Below are 19,987 nucleotides of genomic sequence, written 5' to 3' on the forward strand. Positions count from 1 at the left end.
TTAAGCAAATCGGTACTGTCTTCTCGCGTCGCCACTCTCTTATAGACCGCCGTATCGGCCGCAAACAGTGTCGTAAAGCTTCCAACAATAACACTACGACAAGAGGGCTACAAAAGCTGTTGTTCAGTATATCGTTTGCCACTTTAGTCACACATCCACACACAGGGATGCAAACCGTAACTCTATCACGACAGACAGGGGAATGAATGCTTGAAATATCGTCTGCCACAATACGTAGACGGGGGTGCACAGTGCCCCTATGTGTGATTCACGTATCGAAGTCCAGTGCGTCCTCCCCACACTTCTCGTAACTGATTTGTAGTCGGCTTTCTTACCTCGCGTCTCGTATGACTTGCCCGACTAGGTTTCTCTTCCACCGGTCGCGAGCTCTGAAGTTTGAGCCGTAAACAGTGCATAATAATGTGACGGTTGGGTAGTTTGAATGCTAAGCATAATAAGAATCTTGAAATGGTAGGATTCCAACGAAATTTCAAACTTTATTTGACCTACCGTAATATTAGCAAGACGATTTCTAACGCTACTCTATCGTTAGTATCCATGACAAGATTCCTGGTCATTAATCGTTAGTTCCCGAGCAAGAATCAACATGAGAACGCACGGACAAATCTAACAATTGAATCTGTCTTTATGTGGAGCTGCACACACAAGTTCACACGTTGCTGCTTTGGAAGTATCTACATCGCGACGTATTTACGAGCACCGAATATTCACCGTCACGTCTACATCTACATCCCCGTACGTAGACTGCAAGCCACTATGAAGTGCATGGCATTGGGTACTTGGGACGGTAACAAATCTTTAGTTTTTTTCCCGTTCCGGTCATGAACGGAGTGCGTTAAGGGCGAGTGCTGAGACGTCTCCGTGCTGTGGCCGGCCTGACTCTGCCTTCAGCCTCCTTACGGCAGCGACGCGTAGTGGCTGGAGAGCGCCTCTGGACTCCTCGCTTAGCAGTCGCCTGCGACATTTCGTAAGCGGCCTCTCGTGGGACAGCTTGCGTCTCTCATCATTGAGTTGTTTCAACAATTGCGTGACACTCTCCTGTGGGTCAAACAAACCTTTCACGATTTCTGCTGCCCTTTTCTGTAGACGTTCATTAGCCGCTGTCGGTTCTGGTTGAAATGGTTCAAATGGCTCTGAGCACTATGGGACTTAACATCTATGGTCATCAGACCCCTAGAACTTAGAACTACTTAAACCTAACTGACCTAAGAGCAGCACACAACACCCAGCCATCACGAGGCAGAGAAAATCCCTGACCCCGCCGGGAATCGAACCCGGGAACCCGGGCGTGTGAAGCGAGAACGCTACCGCACGACCACGAGCTGCGGACATGTCGGTTCTGTGTGGTATATATCCCACACAGCTGAGTATCGTGCTACGACGGGACCCACAGATGTTTCGTAACCGATATCGGAGGTCCGAAGTGATCGTCACTATATTTCAGACCAGCTCACCAGTTTTCAGTCCGTAAGGATCAGATAAAGGAACAACTAAGATGACATGTAACGAAAAAAGTGCCCCCAAAACAGCTCTAGGTCGAAAATTTTGTTACAATCGGAAACGGAATTTCTGACGCTCACAGTATTTCTGTTGCGTCAAATTTGAACAAAAATGAAGATTAGGAGGATAACCTCCGTCGGCTTTTGCCAGAACAGCTGACTCGAATCCTGCTGGGACTCTGTTTCTGCACAACGAGACGTAAATAATACTGCAAATTCCTGTGTAGTCTCTTAACCTAAGACAGTACCCGCCCTGACAGTTAAAGTTATTGCTCACTTTCATAACGTGACGGCCTCCGTTGACGGAAATGTGAGCACTGTCAGTTGGATTTGAAGTAATGTGAATAATTGTGGCTAAAACTTAACAGCGGATGTTTACAATCATTGCTAACTATTCTTTCGCATTACTTGAGGTACTCATATCGAAGCATCGCAATGTTTCCACTACTGTCACACGAGCTTGAGAGTGTCGGCGAGCAATTGCACGATATGCAACAACGAAAACTCATCGCCATCTGAAAGACATATGCTGACGTCAAACACATTTGCGACGCTATAATTGCTGTATCGTTCAGTAAATGTCTAGGCTTAACGTAGCATAGCGATATGAAGAAAAATCGTGATAAAACAAAAAAAATAACGTTATAGAAAAAAATGTTAGACAGTACATACTGATATTAGCAACAAAAACTACTAATTTAACTAAACTCAGAGGACCTCATTTATGGAAAAAACATTGCAGATATCATGTGAAAATTTCTACCACCTATTATCTACTGTATAATCAAATATTCGATACCAGAAAATGAAAGAAGCAGAATCGTATCTCACCGAGAGAGTATATTTTAACTATCGTCCATTTTTGCAAGCATTAATTATTACTTTCATCAAAAACTTATTGGCATTTATGTTTGCGATAGCACTAAAAAAATCGACTGAACAATACTTAGTTTTTGGTTAACGTTCAATTGTTTTAGGAAGGTTATTATGTATTTTGTTTTTTATGTTGACGAATGACAAATAATTTTCCACTTTTATAGCTCATTTAAATAATATTTTTCAATAACGCTTCTTTTTTTAGTAAACCTACCTAACAAGTTACAAAGATCGATAATTCATCCATTTGCAAAAAAGTTTCCAGTGGGAGAGGGTGGGGGCGGCGCAGCTGTGGCGGCTCTGCAAGAGCCACAAGGATCAGCCCCGCACCGCTGTGTGGGACAGGTGAGGAGGGAATTGGAGGCGAGGACAGTGGGTGCTGTTGGATGGTGACGAGTTGTGCGTTCCACATTAGTAATGTGTCGAGAGTTAGTCCTAAGCATTTCACTGTCAGAAACAGTGCAACACTGTCGGTTGCAGATGGAGAGTCGGAAACCCGGGCGACGGAGGCGCCGACCGCTCAGCCACGCAGCCTGCAGAGCTGTGTCGCCAGTCGCGGTGCTGCGTGGAGTAGCGGCAGTGTTCAGGGAGCGCCGCGGTTCCGCGCTGTGCGAATTACGGCGCCGTCAGAGCTCTGAGAGTCTGGGACCTGACGCAGCGCCGCCTCGAAACAAAGCCTCACGGCGCACGTCTCAGGCAGCTGTGACGTCATAACACACCGAACTCTTTTGAATCTTTTGCAAGTCCCACATGGTGTGTTGTGCTTCGGGTCGAGGGATTGTTTACATTTTAGATTGTGCTGAACAAGTTACAGCGCTGGTCAGAATGCCACGAAGGTGTTGCGTGCCAAAATGGCGAGGCATTTAAGGCAGTGGGCCTAACGTTTCTGCATTTTATTTTCCATCTATGAGTCTCTAAGACTGAAATGGATCTGGGCTGTTCACAGACAAGATTGGATGCCCAATAAACATTCAGTTGTAAGTATCGTTGTTTTTCTTAACTACTATAACACCATTACATAAATCGTAACCCATAACTTTTATTCTGAAATATATAATGAATGAAAGCAATACACAGTGCCGCCCATCTGAACGGTCATTTTCATAACATCTTTAACAATCAACTGGACGCTTCTTTTAAGGTCTGTGAGCTGCATTTCAGCAAAGAAAGAATATTAAGCAGTACAAGTATGTACGACCCAAGAAATGGCAAACTGTTAACAGTACCATTGGATCGTTGACGCTTAAGAAAAGGTAGGTTAAAGAACCAAATGTTAGGCAGAGGCTTACATTTGCAAATTACAGTATCATAGGGAGGAAACTGGTTGAATAGTTGCATCTCATTTGATGTTAAGCTTTGCTTTCTCAGATGCTGTACCTTCAAAGTTACTGGGATGCCCTACATATTTGTCCAATACGCCAACATTAGGCCGAGGGGACCCAGAAAGTCTCAGGGAGCGACTAGAAAACAGTGCTCTTTTCACTGACATTCGAGAAACGCAGGAGAAGTTGATAGAAGCGACTTCTCTCTGTAATTTAGAGCAACTAAAAAGTAAAATAAGTGACTGCAATAAGCATAGTGACTGGATCATTGATCACAAATTAGACAGTGTGTGCTTATTTTTAATTAACCACAGTCCTTACCCTAGAGTTGTTTGTTACTCTGTTATAAACTGTGATTCATTTCTCAAATTTTTATTAATGCAGTGGAATTGAATGTGTTGGAAAGATGAAACTTCCAAAAACAGTCTGCACCACACATAAGAGGTGAGTCATGCTCTTAACGAAATTAATTTGGTGTGTAGTAAAGATGAGATTCCTGTTGATAGTTTTCAGTCGTTCGCTGAAGATAATTTGCAGAATTTAGTAGAGATGTTGCCAGAAATGCAAACTGAAATATATTTTTTAAAGGGACAGGTTTCATTCCTGAAATGTAGAAGTTCATCTCAGTTTGGGTATTATGCTGACTCTCTGATTATGTGGTCATTATTAATATGCCAAATCCAAATACACTGTCCAGGCTTTGTACTAAGCTTTTAACGAGACCAGTCATTGAAAAACAAAGTGATCAGCTAATGAATTATATCTCACAGGAAGCCTCACAGGATAAAACAGTTCTTCTGTTAATTGATAAAATACATTTCAAATGCCAGCTTGATTACGAAGGTGGAAATATTGTAGGTGGTGCCTTCAACAGTGACAATTTTTTGTGTGCAACAACTGCTTATGTTTTTATGATACAATGTTTAGATTTACCTCACAAGGATGTTGTATACATTCTCCCACTTAAATCAATTCAGGCTGATGTACTTTTCTCATACATAAAAGAAGTAATTCTTAAATTAGAAGCAGCTTGATTTGAGGTCGTTATTTTAGTGGGAAGCAACAATTCACTTTACAGAAAACAAATACGTAAGTTTAGTACTCTGCCAGAAGTGAAGTACTGTTACCCTGCACAAACTTCTGTAGATCGTCCACTATAGTATCTTGTGGATGCAGTTCATGTTTTAAAGTGTATCTGTAACAAGTGGTTCAATGAAATGGAGCAGATTCTGTGTTTTCCTGATTTGAGTGAGAGCATGGAGGGAGGTTTTGCATCAACACTAAAAGAGCTACACATGATTGAAAAAGATGATCTATTGCAATATGGACACTCTCTAACTTTAAAAACTCTGTTTCCAAATTCAGTTGAAAGGCAAGTTTTCTAAACTGGTGCTTCGTAGCTTTAATGATATGACAGTTGTTGGTTTGCAGAGACTAGGCTCGAAGAAAGGAATTCAAAATTGGGAAAGCACTGCGACATTTACAAAAATTCTAAATCTTCGGTGGTGATTGTGAACGTGAAAACATTATCTATGAGTCAGAGGCTAATAAATGTTTTGCAGGGACCTGTAAGTTCTAATTCCCGTGTCATATTTGATTTTTTTTTTAACTTAGTGTCTTGGTTATGTTTGTGGCATGGGTTGAATGCTGCAGGACACTTTGTAAAGAGACACACTTTGCTCTAAAACATACAACAACTGCTTTGAGTGATTTCAGTAACTATTGTCTGTCTGACCAAAACAGGTCTTATTTGCTGCTTGGAAGAGTAAAGACTGACAGTTTGGAAGATAGGTTCGGTAATTACCGCCAACTAAGTGGGGGAAATTATCGCATTTCTCTTAGACAGGTTTTTGAAACAGAGCAAAAACTTAGGGCTGAGAGCACATTGTAAAGTAGTTGAAGATGTGGTTACTAAGGTGTCAGATATTTTTGAAACAAGTTTTTCAAATTCAAGAGTTAAAAGATTTATTAATTGTGGTACCAGATGCGGTGTAACGACGCTATTAGGTTTAGTTTGCTGTATGTATGACCATGTACAGACTTCGTCACCTACGTCAGTTACAACCCACTTCAAAAATGATTCATATTCTTTTTAAATTGTCATAGAATGGTTCTTGAACGAAACTGTAAAACATCAGTTGAGTCGTGTGCAGAGAATTACATCACTTGGGCCAATTGGTTTTCGTAACTTTTTCGAATTTAAATTTCGTTTGTTTCTCCTCAGAAAATTATATCGACACACGTTATCTTGATCTAATCGATATCAGAATCACACATTAAATAAACTTTTTAGATTCAAAGTTTCGGCCAACGCTGTCTGAATCAATAATCTTGTCAAATATATTATTAATCCGTTCACATAACTCTTCATAAATAAATCTTCAAGACACGTGTTTCAACTTTAGTAGCATACACTATTTTATTAGCTTCCTACACATACAGATGTGAACTTGAGCGTTGACAGACAGTGACTAACATTTCAATAAGATTAAGATCTATTTGATGTCATTGTTGTACAAAAAGAGTATAAAAATTCATTTTTAATTTTTTAGAAACACGACGCAACAACTCGGTTCCAGGATCTTCTGTTGCTCCTTGGCTGTCGACCCGCGACGTATAGCGGCCAGCAATTTCCTCTCTGGTCGCGGCAACGAAGATGCTGTCCCCGTTCGTTGCGCCGATCTCTCCGTACATGAAACACATAAAAAAAATACAAAACTTTTAGATAATTCACATCTATTATAAATAATAAGAAAACACATAAGCAAAACTAAATTAAACTTATAGTCACCTGCAAACTGGGCTGACTTTGATGGATGGGTGACGCTTAATTTCGTCCCACTACACAGATGAGAATGATTTTGAAGGGATAGTAGAGGACACCTAGCCATTATTGCCCTACATACAAGGATATTGCTCACGCCAAGTGCTGAAAAAAACTCACTGTGACTATTGGACTGTGCGTATTTCTCATTTCAGATGAAGTAAAGCACGATGATCGTCTGATAATGGCAGGGGATCGAAGAGGCTTGTCATACCCCAAAAAAGATATAGTGGCATGTGTAGCTTACATTTACTTTGTTGTTGTTGTGGTCTTCAGTCCTGAGACTGGTTTGATGCAGCTCTCCATGCTACTCTATTTTTTGCAAGCTTCTTCATCTCCCAGTACCTACTGCAACCTACATCCTTCTGAATCTGTTTAGTGTATTCATCTCTTGGTCTCCCTCTACGATTTTTACCCTCCACGCTGCCCTCCAGTACTAAATTCGTGATCCCTCGATGTCTCAGAACATGTCCTACCAACCGATCCCTTCTTCTAGACAAGTTGTGCCACAAACTTCTCTTCTCCCCAAACCTATTCAATACCTCCTCATTAGTTATATGATCTACCCATCCAATCTTCAGCATTCTTCTGTAGCACCACATTTCGAAAGCTTCTATTCTCTTCTTGTCCAAACTATTTATCGTCCATGTTTCATTTCCAAACATGGCTATACTCCATACAAATACTTTCAGAAACGACTTCCTGACACTTAAATCTATACTCGATGTTAACAAATTTCTCTTCTCCAGAAACGCTTTCCTTGCCATTGCCAGTCTACATTTTATATCCTCTCTACTTTGAGTGTCATCAGTTATTTTGCTCCACACATAGCAATACATCTTTACTACTTTAAGTGTCTCATTTCCTAATCTAATTCCCTCAGCATCACCCAAATTAATTCGACTACATTCTATTATCCTCGTTTTGCTTTTGTTGATGTTCATCTTATATCCTCCTTTCAAGACTGTCCATTCCGTTCAAATGCTCTTCCAAGTCCTTTGCTGTCTCTGACACAATTACAATGTCATCAGCGGACCTCAAAGTTTTTATTTCGTCTCCATGGATTTTAAAAGCTAATCCGAATTTTTCTTTTGTTTTCTTCACTGCTTGCTCAATATACAGATTGAATAACGTCGGGGAGAGGCTACAACCCTGTCTCACTCCCTTCCCAACCACTGCTTCCCATTCATACCCTTCAACTCTTATATATTCTCCTTTCGTCAATTAAATTCAATAATTCTTTTGTTACCCAAGGATTTCTACTAGCCCTCGTCTTTTTACCTACTTGATCCTCTGCTGCCCTCACTACTTCATCTCTCAAAGCTACCCATTCTTCTTCTACTGTATTTCTTTCCCCCATTCCTGTCAATTGTTGCCGTATGCTCTCCCTGAAACTCTGTACAACCTCTGGTTTAGTCAATTTATCCAGGTCCCATCTCCTTAAATTCGCACCTTTTTGCAGTTTCTTCAGTTTTAATCTACAGTTCATAACCAATAGATTGTGGTCAGAGTCCACATCTGCCCCTGGAAATGTCTTACAATTTAAAACCTGGTTCCTAAATCTCTGTCTTACCATTATATAATCTATCTGAAACCTGTCAGTATCTCCAGGCTTCTTTCATGTACACAACCTTCTTTTATGATTCTTGAACCATGTGTTAGCTATGATTAAGTTGTTCTCTGTGCAAAATTCTATCAGGCGGCTTCCTCTTTTATTCCTTAGCCCCAATCCACATTCACCTATTACGTTTCCTTCTCTCCCTTTTCCTACTACCGAATTCCAGTCACCCATGACTATTAAATTTAACCTTTCAAAAAATTGTAAAAGAAAATGAAACTTTGTTTCTCCAGTAGGCAAATAAAAGGTGTGTGCTTTCGAAGATATCATTCTGTAATATTTCCAGTGATTTGTTTAGTGATTTCCAATGTAAAAACAGACATAGACTTGAATCTGTCAGATGTTCCATACAGCTCTGTTGTATAAATATCGTATTAAATAGTCATACTATGAGAAGAAAGGATGCAACTATAAAGAAAAACATAATAGTTTTTAAAAGAAAGAAAAATGTAACTAAAGTTTACTTTAATTCTTTTGCTGACACGCAAAAGAGTGTTTTGGAAATCATATTATAAGATGAATTAAAAAATTCACTTTTACTTTTTTATTTAATTATGTTCCATTGCTTCCCACCCCTCGCTTTGTGTATGTGTGGTTTTTTTCTGTTTGTGCGTGTAAAACTTACATGTAACATAATTTCTCAATTATTTAAATAGTCATGAATGTGTGTTTTCTTAATCATTGATGACATTACATGAAGGAATAGATTCTGTAATGTCTGCATTAATTTGTGTGCTGCTTCTTTAAATTCGTATGAAACAAACATTTGGTGGCTAGTTTTCAGCTAATTCGGTAATGTTCCAGTAACAGAAAATGAACATGGTATGCTCCTGCTATATTTTACAATTAGTGATTCACATCTGCGCTTGTTTCCCACTAAAAGCTGTTAATGTTTTATTCTGATCAACCATATACATATAGACATTTTAACATAAAACATGCACAGATGTGAATCGCTAATTCAAACACAAAAAGGTGCAAATTACGATTTATGTATTGTCACTCTATGAGCAAATGTTAAAATTACAATGTTGCACCTAAAAAAAGTCGAAATATTGCGAATATGAGATTTGCAGTCATAATAGGCATCAGTGAAGGAAATTATGAACATGTATATTTGAAATGACAATTTCTATTAATGCAAGACGCATTAAGTAATGATACATTCAATTAATTGGACAGTCCGTTTAGCAGGGCGTGCCAAAGTTCCGATATTTGCTTGACCCCTGCTGTGACAACACGACGACCGCTGTGAGGCTTTGTTTCCAGGTGGCGTTGCCTGACGACGGCGAGCTCTACGCTACAAACTGCAAGCAGAGAGACGTCGCTCACGACAAGCGTTGAGGCTGCCTACCGTGCTGCCATCTTGTGGCACCGGCCTGCAATAGGGGTTAGTCGCGTGGCGCACCGTTCGATGGCAGGACCATCTGTAGCAGATTCCATATCGTTTTCTTACGCTTTGTAGGAGCATGTCTTAACCAACTGAAGTTCTCATCCTTGCATCCATTATTTACTTTGTTTTATTTACAAAGCTGATATATGTGACAGTGAAGTGTAATCGTTCGAAATTTTGTAGAAGTGTCTGTGCCTCGTTGCAGAAGAAATTATGAAAATTTGCCACGAGTAGTAAAAATGAAAGTAGCAACATTAACGTTTTATGCGAGCAAGTAAATTTAATGGGTGTCCAAAAGAAGGATTACAGATACTCGGCAGATTGTTTTATGTTTTGTACTTACACTTACGTGGATATAAGGAACACACACTGTCTTGTGCTACCCAATGCTAATACACTGCATAAGATTTGTCGGCATTTTCAAACACATTCAGCAGGTTAGAAGCTAGGTGACTGTTACCTATTGTATACAAAACATAAGTTCCAATCCTTTGTAAATCAGATCACATTGCTTCACTAATTAGTCTGTGTTGTTAGTGACAGAAATTCAGTTAACAGATGGGCCACGTCATTCTTTGCTTCCCCTTCTCAACTGTCAATTGTCTACAATCTCCCTTCTAATGACATATAACACATTTTTAGTTTAACATATTTAAATTAGTTTAACATATTTTAGTTTAACATATTAGAATGTGTCACATGCAACTGGATCAATAATGAAGATCCAGATCAGACAAAGTTTCCACAGTTTGAAATATTTCAGAACGTACACAACTAAGTATGGCGAAAATCTCTGCAATTAAAAAGGTGTTATGACTTGGAGAGTTCACAGATAATGAATTTTTGTAAAAAAATTTAATTTAAAGTCTCATTATAAAAACTACCTGTCAAATCTGTGCTTAATATTTTCAGTGAGAGGACCGTTCAGGGTTTGCTAGCATTGGGGAAACATCATCTTTCTGAAACTTTTGACAGCACTGCTAAATTCGTCAAAATTAATTTTTACATGGTGGAAAATTTTAAATATTAGCTGATCTGGTAGAGATACCTGTGTCAAGGATGCACTGCAGAAACCAGTGTCAGATATTTAGAAAAGTGTTTATCATGGATGGATATATGGAAACGTTGTTCTGATTGCACATTTGGATTATCCAATCACACTCATCTGCACATGTCTCGTACCACTCATGCTCTTCTAGAAATGTCCATTATTGCACTGAGAACTCGAATTTTGAACATATTTTGCCAGGAGAGTTTCAGACAGTTACTGTAGAAAAAAATATCGAACAATGGTAGTATGTCACTCTTTGGCATCTCTGGGGCTGGTATTTAAAATTAAGCTAAGAATTCAGGCCCCACTACCCTTGAAAATTCCATCATCTGTTTTGGAGCAGTTGGAACAGATTTAGATTCTTTGGAAGCTGACTGTGTAGATGATGTCACCTTACCACCACCACGACCAGATATTGACAGTATAATGGATTTCAGTGAGGATCAAATTTTCTCTTCATAAGAATTTGAGATGTGAGACACGTAAAACATATTTAGAGCGAGATAAAACATTATCAGCAATAGAAAATGATGATGGACAATAAGGTTATTAATGTTGCCACTTCTGCTTATTGGGATGTTAAAAACATGGTCTCTGGAGAATATCAACACAGCTTGATGAGATGCTCTTCCCTGAGAAATTTACTTTTAAGATTAGCTGTCGATGCAATTAAAAAAGAAGACATCATCCTAAGAGAGTTTTGTCATAGCAAGGTGCATTACGCGGATGACAGAATTCTTCAGTGTGTAATAAAAAGTAGTGTGTAATATGTTTCTCGACAATTATATTCAAAAAACGATACCTATAACAGCAATAACAGCAGAAAAAGCAAAATGTCAACTGTAAAGCAGTTTGGAATAAATTTTGTGACAGGTTAACAAACATTAACATTTGTCATTTTTCCCTCAGTCTTAATTTTTTCTTCTTGATCTGTGTAATTGCATTGTTAACACTGAAATTGCGTAATACTAAGCCTATATTTTACTTACAAAGATTTCATTTCGTTAACGGCATTATTCTGGTACATATTTGACAGTTCTGATGACACAGACAGATGGAGGTGTCAGATTTATGAAATCTCTCTATTTGCTTTGTTGGTTAAAACTTAGTAACATGACGATTTACTATTAAACCGATCCTGGCGACAATATCGATAAGATCTTTGGTGAGTCATTTATGTCTCACTGAATTAAATTTTTTTTTTTCAATGTGATTAAAATTACGATCACCAGAATAATTCGACGCGCAAGTCGCCGAAGTGGTGTCAACTCGAATGACTTGCACCCAGCGATCGGTCTACACGGCAGGAGGCCCTAGTCACATGACGTTTTATTACGACAATATTCATCCTGTCTGATAACTTTTACTAAAACTATCCCTATCACGTAGTGTAAATTACAGGCTGTGTTTTATGTTGGATTTACTCGTTATCTTGCATACAATCTGAAAAACAAGAGAAGGAAATCACAGAGTATTGTAAGTAGCATAATATGCACTACAGCATACAGGATCCACATAGTTTCTTTGTAAATGATAAAAGGCGACACAATTTCTCTGTAAATGGCGTACAGAGTGGTAGTCGAGATGTAAGTCTCGTGATTTTGTTAGGCTTACATGAAAGAAGTGCCGACTTTTGCGGTAATGCAGCGATGACCCAGCGGCGATGACGTCACAGTTGACCGTGAGGCGTGTGTATCAGAAGCTGTGGGCTCAACCCCCTGCAGTCCTCTGCGCGCCTAACTGTCGAGAGCTGAATGTGACGTCGGACTGCCTGGCTATGTCGTTCCAGCCTCGCCCTCAGTCGAACATTTTTTAATGGGCTGAAGTTCTCTATTCATCTAATGAAGTTGAGAGGCACCCACATGCCTTGCTCATACTGTGGCATCAAGCAGTCAGGCCTGCAAGATGAGTGGTCTGCCAAGCGAGTGGATTCATTCTTATTTATCGAGTAACATGAACTCTCGTACTCACAATTAAGTTACAAATTACCCTCCTGTATGAATATTATGCAACGGAAGCGCACATCTGACTATCAGTAATTTACAGAACTCTGTTCACTACGCACTGGCAATACCACATTTTCTTTCTTATTTAACGGCTTTGATCAACACGTGGCCATCGCACTGAATATGAATGGCGCACACATTATAAATTCTGGATATCATGACAACATACAATTCGAAGGAAAAGGCCACCAATCTTTTTCTTTTCACTATTTTATTCATTCCAATAAATTCTATAACCTAAACACACAAATTCCATAACCTACAACAATAACACATTAGAAATTCCGCCCTGTGGGCATGGCTTTACATTGGTGATTCTCTGTCTTATGGTCTCGTAATTATTTAATGCTACCGTGCACTTTCTAGATAGGATGGTGGATCTTTTGCTATATCTCACACTTCGACTCTCACAACCATCATCACGAAACTTTCCTCCATACCGAGCAGTACAAAAGGAACATGCATAACCCACTACCTCTGAAACTACCTTGCTACTCTCCCATGCAAACCACACATACTTAAATTACATGACATACACCACACTGCAACATGGAATACAACGTAAGGAATAGTAACAACACTATAATCACATCACTTTCAGCTTTCCCACTTCAATTAGTATTCATCCCAGTTTCACATGTCACTGCCCCACTTTGTAACTTTTCTTTCCTACTACGAACTCTGGACGATATATGCACGTCTTCCTGTACAATGCAAGCCAAGTGGCGTTGCTGGATAGACGGCTGACTCACCTTGCTTCTCTTTCAGAGTATTATACTTTGAATCAAGCGTCACACGAAAACATAACACGCAAAGTAACAATAAGAACATATTCATCACACACACGAGTCCTCAACTGATACCATGGACGAGTACTTCTCTTTATCCTTTGTCTCATACACAGATTGAGACTCACACAGTACTCACCACGTGGAAGTACTCGTCTCTAATTTCAAGTCCTGCACACGCCATTTCTTAAATATTTCCAACTTATAGTACACACGCTAGTAATTCAGCTTAACTTAAGCACTCGGAAGTATTTCAACTTATTGCTACACGTGGTTTCATTGTGACCGTTGGTCACTTCTGAAGATTACTACGATCCCCTTAATATTACCTGCTTGACATTTAATTCTCCCCACAAAAGTTCCTGAAATAGAGAAATTACTATTCTAAACTACTCTTAAGTATTTCACATGCATACCATGTCTCCACTCTTTTGTCCTTACGGAGCATGCCTAAGACAGGTCTTACCAACACTAGATCCAGCGGCAGAGTGCTGAAACATGGCCGTTCTTCAGGTCATCTCACACCTCTGTCGAGGTGGGGGAAGACCATGCTACCGTATTGGTCAGCCACATTTCAGGCGCTCAAAGCTCCACTAAGTTTCACCTCTTTGGTTCCACCAAAGGTGGCCAAAGGATCGTCTCAAAGATGATCATATATTCACATTCACTATCTGCGGTTAGCAGACGACCATACATTCATTCATTTCACAGATCTCACCAAACTGGATGAAGGGATTTATTTTGTGGGAGTGCACATGTGATCAATTAAATAAATAAATTGTCATTCTTTCCCACACTGGTATCCGGCTTCGCTGTATTAATTGAAATTGAGTTATTATTAGAAAAAAATATGTTGTTCTGACAAGAATAATGAAGTATGTTGTACCTATTTTCAATGTCGGGCGGTACTGTACCCTTTCAATGTTCCAATATGGAACGTGCTCTGCTCCAACAGAAAGAAGTTGAAGCACGTTCTATTAAGTTCCGTGTTACAAGGGAAGTGATCACCACTGTTGAATATTATTATTTTATAGTGGCTTTATTATTTCTTACAGTGTGATTCCTTCTTGCTCGTTCGAAACGCATCAGTTATAGTGCTTCTAGATTGTGAAATGGGTGACCATTTGACATTATTGCGCGTCTTAGTTGACATGCATTCCTTAGGGCATTCAGCATATGAGAAATCGTAGCGACTTCAGGTGTGTGGTCAAGCACATTATTGAGGATGTCGCGGTGCAATACTGCCACAGAAGGCTTTCGCTGTCTTCAAAGGGAACTATGAATCAACAGTGACCAGATGAGCCTCTGCATATTAAGCACGATTACCTTGGTTTTGATCACTAACTACAAAAATGTTACCAACTCTTGAAGAATTGCTTACTTGTTGAACTGTTGTGATTGACTTCACAAGCAGTCTCAGCCTAGCACCCCCAAGTCTCCAGGTAACTTATAGACACACATCCAACTTGGTGTGTCCCCACAAAAATTGATGAAGGTCAAACCCTCGACCCCTCCGTACATAAAGCATATATGCTGTAAGCTATATGGCATTGGCCACTGACTACGACAACGAGTATTAAATATTTTTGGAATAAGTACTCTAAAGCATAGTTCACTAATATGAAGGTATTTAAAGAACAAGAGATATTCAGTTGTTCAGCAGAGCTCTAATTCAAATACTTTGTGACAAGACGACAAAATGCGAAATGAAAGTGACTGCCGCTGTAGGCTGCCACTGGACGACGAACGGTGGGCCACACAGCTGTTGCCGTGCGTCGCCAACAGATAGCAGCGCGGTAGTCAGTCTTTGGCTCACGGCAGTACGTTGGTTAACTATGTAGTATTAACACCTGTATGCAAGAACGTCAACCTCTATACAGATATATTGTAAGTAAAGTATAGGCTTAGTATTATGCACATTCAGTGTTAAAAGTGCAATTATGCATATCTAGAAGGGAAAATTAGAAATCAAGGAAAAAGGACAAATGTGTATGTTTGTTAACCTGTCACAAAATTTATTCCAAACTACTTTACAGTTGACAATTTTCTCTTTTTGCTGTTATTACCGTTATGGCTATCTTTAATTTTTTAACATAATTATTGAGAAACATATTAAACCCTATTTTTACTACACACTAAAGAAATCTGTAGTCAGTGTGATCTACCTTACAACAAGAAAACTCCCTTAGGTAGAAGTCTTCTCTTTTAATTACATCAACAGTAAGTTTCTCTGGGAAGAGCATCTCACGAAGCTGTGTTCATGTTCTCTAGACATCAAGTTTTTAGCAACCAAATAAGTAAAAATAACGGCATTAATAACCTCATTATTAGGGCAATATGTCCTATTTCTGTCCATCTTTCTTACTTGTTCATCATTTTCTATTACTAAAAGACTTTTATCTAGCTCTAAATATGTTTTAGATATTTCAGATCTCAGCTTCTCAAGAACAGCTCTGGCATAATACCCTGACAAGTATGTGAAAACAGGCAAGTATTCATGAACATATTGAATTTGTTCCTCACTGAACTTCATTATACTGTAAATGTTTGTTGGTGGTGGTGGAGGAGAGGTCACCTCATCTACACAGTCAGTTTTAAAAGTATCTGAATCTATCTCAACTTCTCCATGAGCAGATAATGGAATTTTGAAGGACAGCAATTAATTATCAAATACCTGACTCAAGATACCAACCACTGAGATCCTGCCATTGTTCGATTTTTCCAAATCTCGCTTCTAGAGCATCTGTCTGAATATTATCTGGCAAAACATATTTAAAATTCGAGTCCTCACTGCAATACTTGAACATTTCTAGAATGTGAGTGGTATCTGATATGGCCAAATGTGTGTTACTAGATAATCCAAATGTGTGATCAGGACAACATTTCCATACATCCAACCATGATAAAAAACACTTTCTAAATATCTGATATTTTCTTCACTTGTGCTGGAAAGTGATTCCTGCAGTGCATCCTTGAAAGGTGTACCTCTACCAGGGCAGCAAACATTTAAAATATTCCACCATGTACAGATTAATTTTGATGAATTTAGCAGTGCTCTCAAAACTTTCAGTAAGATAATGTTCCGCCAAGGCTGACAAACTTTGATAAGCGATCTCACTGAAACTATTAAGCACGTTGCTCAATGTCTCTTTTGTAAAAAGACTTTAAATTAATCTTGTTGGAAGATTTTATCATCTATGTACACATTACATCATGTAGTTTTTTAAGTGGCCACAAGCAGTTGTATACTTTCTGAAACTGTTTCAAACTGTGGGTACTCTATTGTCTCATCAGTATGTTTCTTATTGATTCAGTTGTTTCTGACACATTTTAATATGTGAACAGAATATAAAACACTAAGAGGGGTTTTGTGTCATCACAGGGGTGTTGGTAAGAATTTGACAGTTGAGGAGGGGAAGCAAAGCATGACGTTGCCCATCTGTTAACTGAATTCTTGTCACTGACAACACAGACTAATTAAAACAAATTGCATGTAGTCTGTGAACTATTTTCTTAATTAGATTGTCGATTTCTTCACCATTTATGTTCCTCACTGGAGGGATAAAAACCTGAGCACTAGTTGCCACATTTTTAGAACTGAATGCAGCCTCCAAAATGTTACCTCCTGTGTAATCCAGATAAAGTTTCAAGTGAATATTGTCAACTATTAGAGAAAGAACATGATCTGATTCACAAAGGAACTGGATATTCTGTTTTGTGTACAACAGAAAATTGCCACCTAGCTGCTTACTTGCTAGGTGTGTTGGAAAATGCGGACAAATCTTATGCAGTGCATAAGGATGGGGTAGCACAAGACAGTGTATGCTCCTTATATACTCGTAAGTGTGTGGTGATATTGAAAACAAAATACCACAAAACGTAATACAATCTGGCGAGTATCTATAATGTTTCTTTTGCACACCTATTTAATTCACTTTCTCACATAAAAAATTAATGTTGCTACTTTCAGTTTCATAAAAAAACTATATTTTTCAAAAAAAAAAAAAGGTTATGAATAGCAAGTGGTCCATCGTGAACTATCATTGTTCTTCCTGGTGAAGTTTTCCAAGTTGTCAATAACGTCATGTAAGTCCTCTAAATGGTTTACTGTTAATGGGAACTTCCTTGTACCAAGTTTTGTGGTTTCACTTCCACCAACTGCATACTCTGGTCAGTATTTATCACAACAGAACGCAAAAGTGTAGAAATATCTGTCGCTTCTATTAGAACAAAACCAATGGCACCATCTGACTTTATAATATGCCAATGTTTGGTCAGCTTGCTGCCCTCTGAGTACTTAAGATAGCCATTCATATTCGCTGTTGACTTTTAGTCACCGGTATTTGCTTTACTTCAACTAAATCCAGAGGTCTGCACCCATGCTTTACATTTACATCAACAAGGAGGTCGTCATCGTATGAAGATCAGCGATAAATTTGTGTGTCGGGGCGGGTACTGTTACTGTTACTGCGTTAAGAGATAACACAGGAATTCCAAATATTGATGTCTCACTCTGTGGAAGGAGAGTCGCAGACATCGACAGTAGGACTGCAGTCAGATGGTGTGGCAGAAGCTAATATAGGTTTCCGCCCTGATCTTGCATTTTTATCCAAATTTTACGCAGCAGAAATACCGTTAGAGTGAGTCTCTGAAATACTGTTCCCGGTTGCAACAAAATTTTCACCCAAAGCTGTTTTGGGGGCATTCTTTTTCTTGCATGTCACCTTAGTTGTTCCGTTATCTGATCCTGACGAACTGAAAACTAATAAGCTTGAGTGAAATGCAGTGAGGGTGACTTCAGATCTCTGGCAGGACACTCGGACAGTGGAGCCAGTCTGCTGTCGATATTGGTTACTAAGCACTTGTGCGTCCCGTCATAGCACGATACTCAGGTGTGTGGGACCCATATCAGACAGCACCGATAGTGGCTACTGAACGTATACAGAGAAGGGCAGCACAAGATGTCACAGGTGTGGCTGTCCCACGGGAGAGTGTCACGCAGGTGTTGAAACAACCCAATCGGCAGACGCTTGAAGAGAGCCGCAAGTTACCCCACGAGAGGCCGCTTGTGACATTTTGCAGGCGATTGTTAAGGAGGAAAGAACGACAGATGTATACATTTATTTAAAAAATCATTACAGTCATATTTATCAATATAGAAAACTAAAACTTTGTATGTGTAAAGCAAAAGAGCTGTGATTTAACGGAAAATGTAATAAAATATGCAGGATTAATATTTATATTTTTATGGGTTTTTATAAAAAAGCCATAACTCAAATTCTAATCACGCAATTAATCTGGAAATTGTACTGAACTACAGTTTTTAATTTATAGTATAAACTGTATCATTAACAGAGTTTTTAACTTTGCACATCTAAAATTAACTGTTTCTCCTACAATCTAAAAATGAGAATGTAATTGCAGGATCTCGTATTTTTTAGTTCCAGGGAGACAACAACACGTTGTGAACAGTTGCATAAAATTTCCTAGCATTAGTGCATATACTTTTAGAGGAAAGGCTTCTAATAACATAAAAAAAATAGGTTCAAAAATTTTCTTCTCATACTTCTACATGCAATAAGCTTACCTCCATTTTGAAATCCTCCGTACTAATACTCCTCATCCTCCAGGTTTCTCGTCTCGCCTCTTCGAATCTGCCTGGCTTGTATGTGCCAGTAAGACACTGATCTTTTGGCTTTATGGACCCTGCTATCGTCGATGGTGTAAAAAGCTTTTGTTGTAAACGTACCACTATCTAAACCAGCTCCATTAAGTACCTCAATTCTGCCATTATTTCCGTTATTGTAACATAAAACTGCATCATAGACACTTATTTTAGTACTTCAAGTCCACAGAAAGTCCTTTTTGAGCATCCAATCCAAATTAAATTATTGAGACTTTCATTTGCATTTTGTGTCTTTCCATGAAGACACTTCCTCAATAAATCAGGGTATGCAAGAAACCTGAATGTGGGCTTCATTGCATTCATAACAGGTTCTGGTAGTGAGTGTTTATATGAATACATCTCATTTCTGTTGTTGAACTTAAACCAATCGTTTTTCGGACACAGATTGTGCATTGGTGTTTGGTCACTGGATAGTTTGTGGAAAAGAGTTGCCCACACAGCACACCTCATTGCCTCTAAATTATATGTGTTTTTCCTGATAGCTCTCCTATAAAATAATTGTAGCGAATCAGTTTCTTTCAGAGTAAGCCTGCTTCTTCCTCCTAGTTTTTTTCCATCCTCAAGTACTTCAGCTTTCTTCTCTTTCAGCAAGCGACGAAGCCTGCCACCAAGCCTCTTTTGATTGTGGTCATCACATTCCAACTTTTCTATTATTGTATTGTACAGCTTTATATCTGTTACAGCTGTGAACTTAGAGGAGTCACCATCAGGAAAGTATTTAGTATATCTAACACCATACTGGTCCTCAAATCTGGAGAACATCCTCACAACTGCAGCAGCCTCCATGCCCTCACTTGAGCCACTATAATTTTTAGAGCATGCTACTGCATGCTTTTGTTGCCACAGTTCTCACTGTGTTCATTGTTGGAAAATTTTCCTTGTTGCACGCTAGTGGCAGTATTT

Source organism: Schistocerca americana, chromosome 11 (assembly GCF_021461395.2).
Source record: "Schistocerca americana isolate TAMUIC-IGC-003095 chromosome 11, iqSchAmer2.1, whole genome shotgun sequence".
Classification (NCBI taxonomy): domain Eukaryota; kingdom Metazoa; phylum Arthropoda; class Insecta; order Orthoptera; family Acrididae; genus Schistocerca; species Schistocerca americana.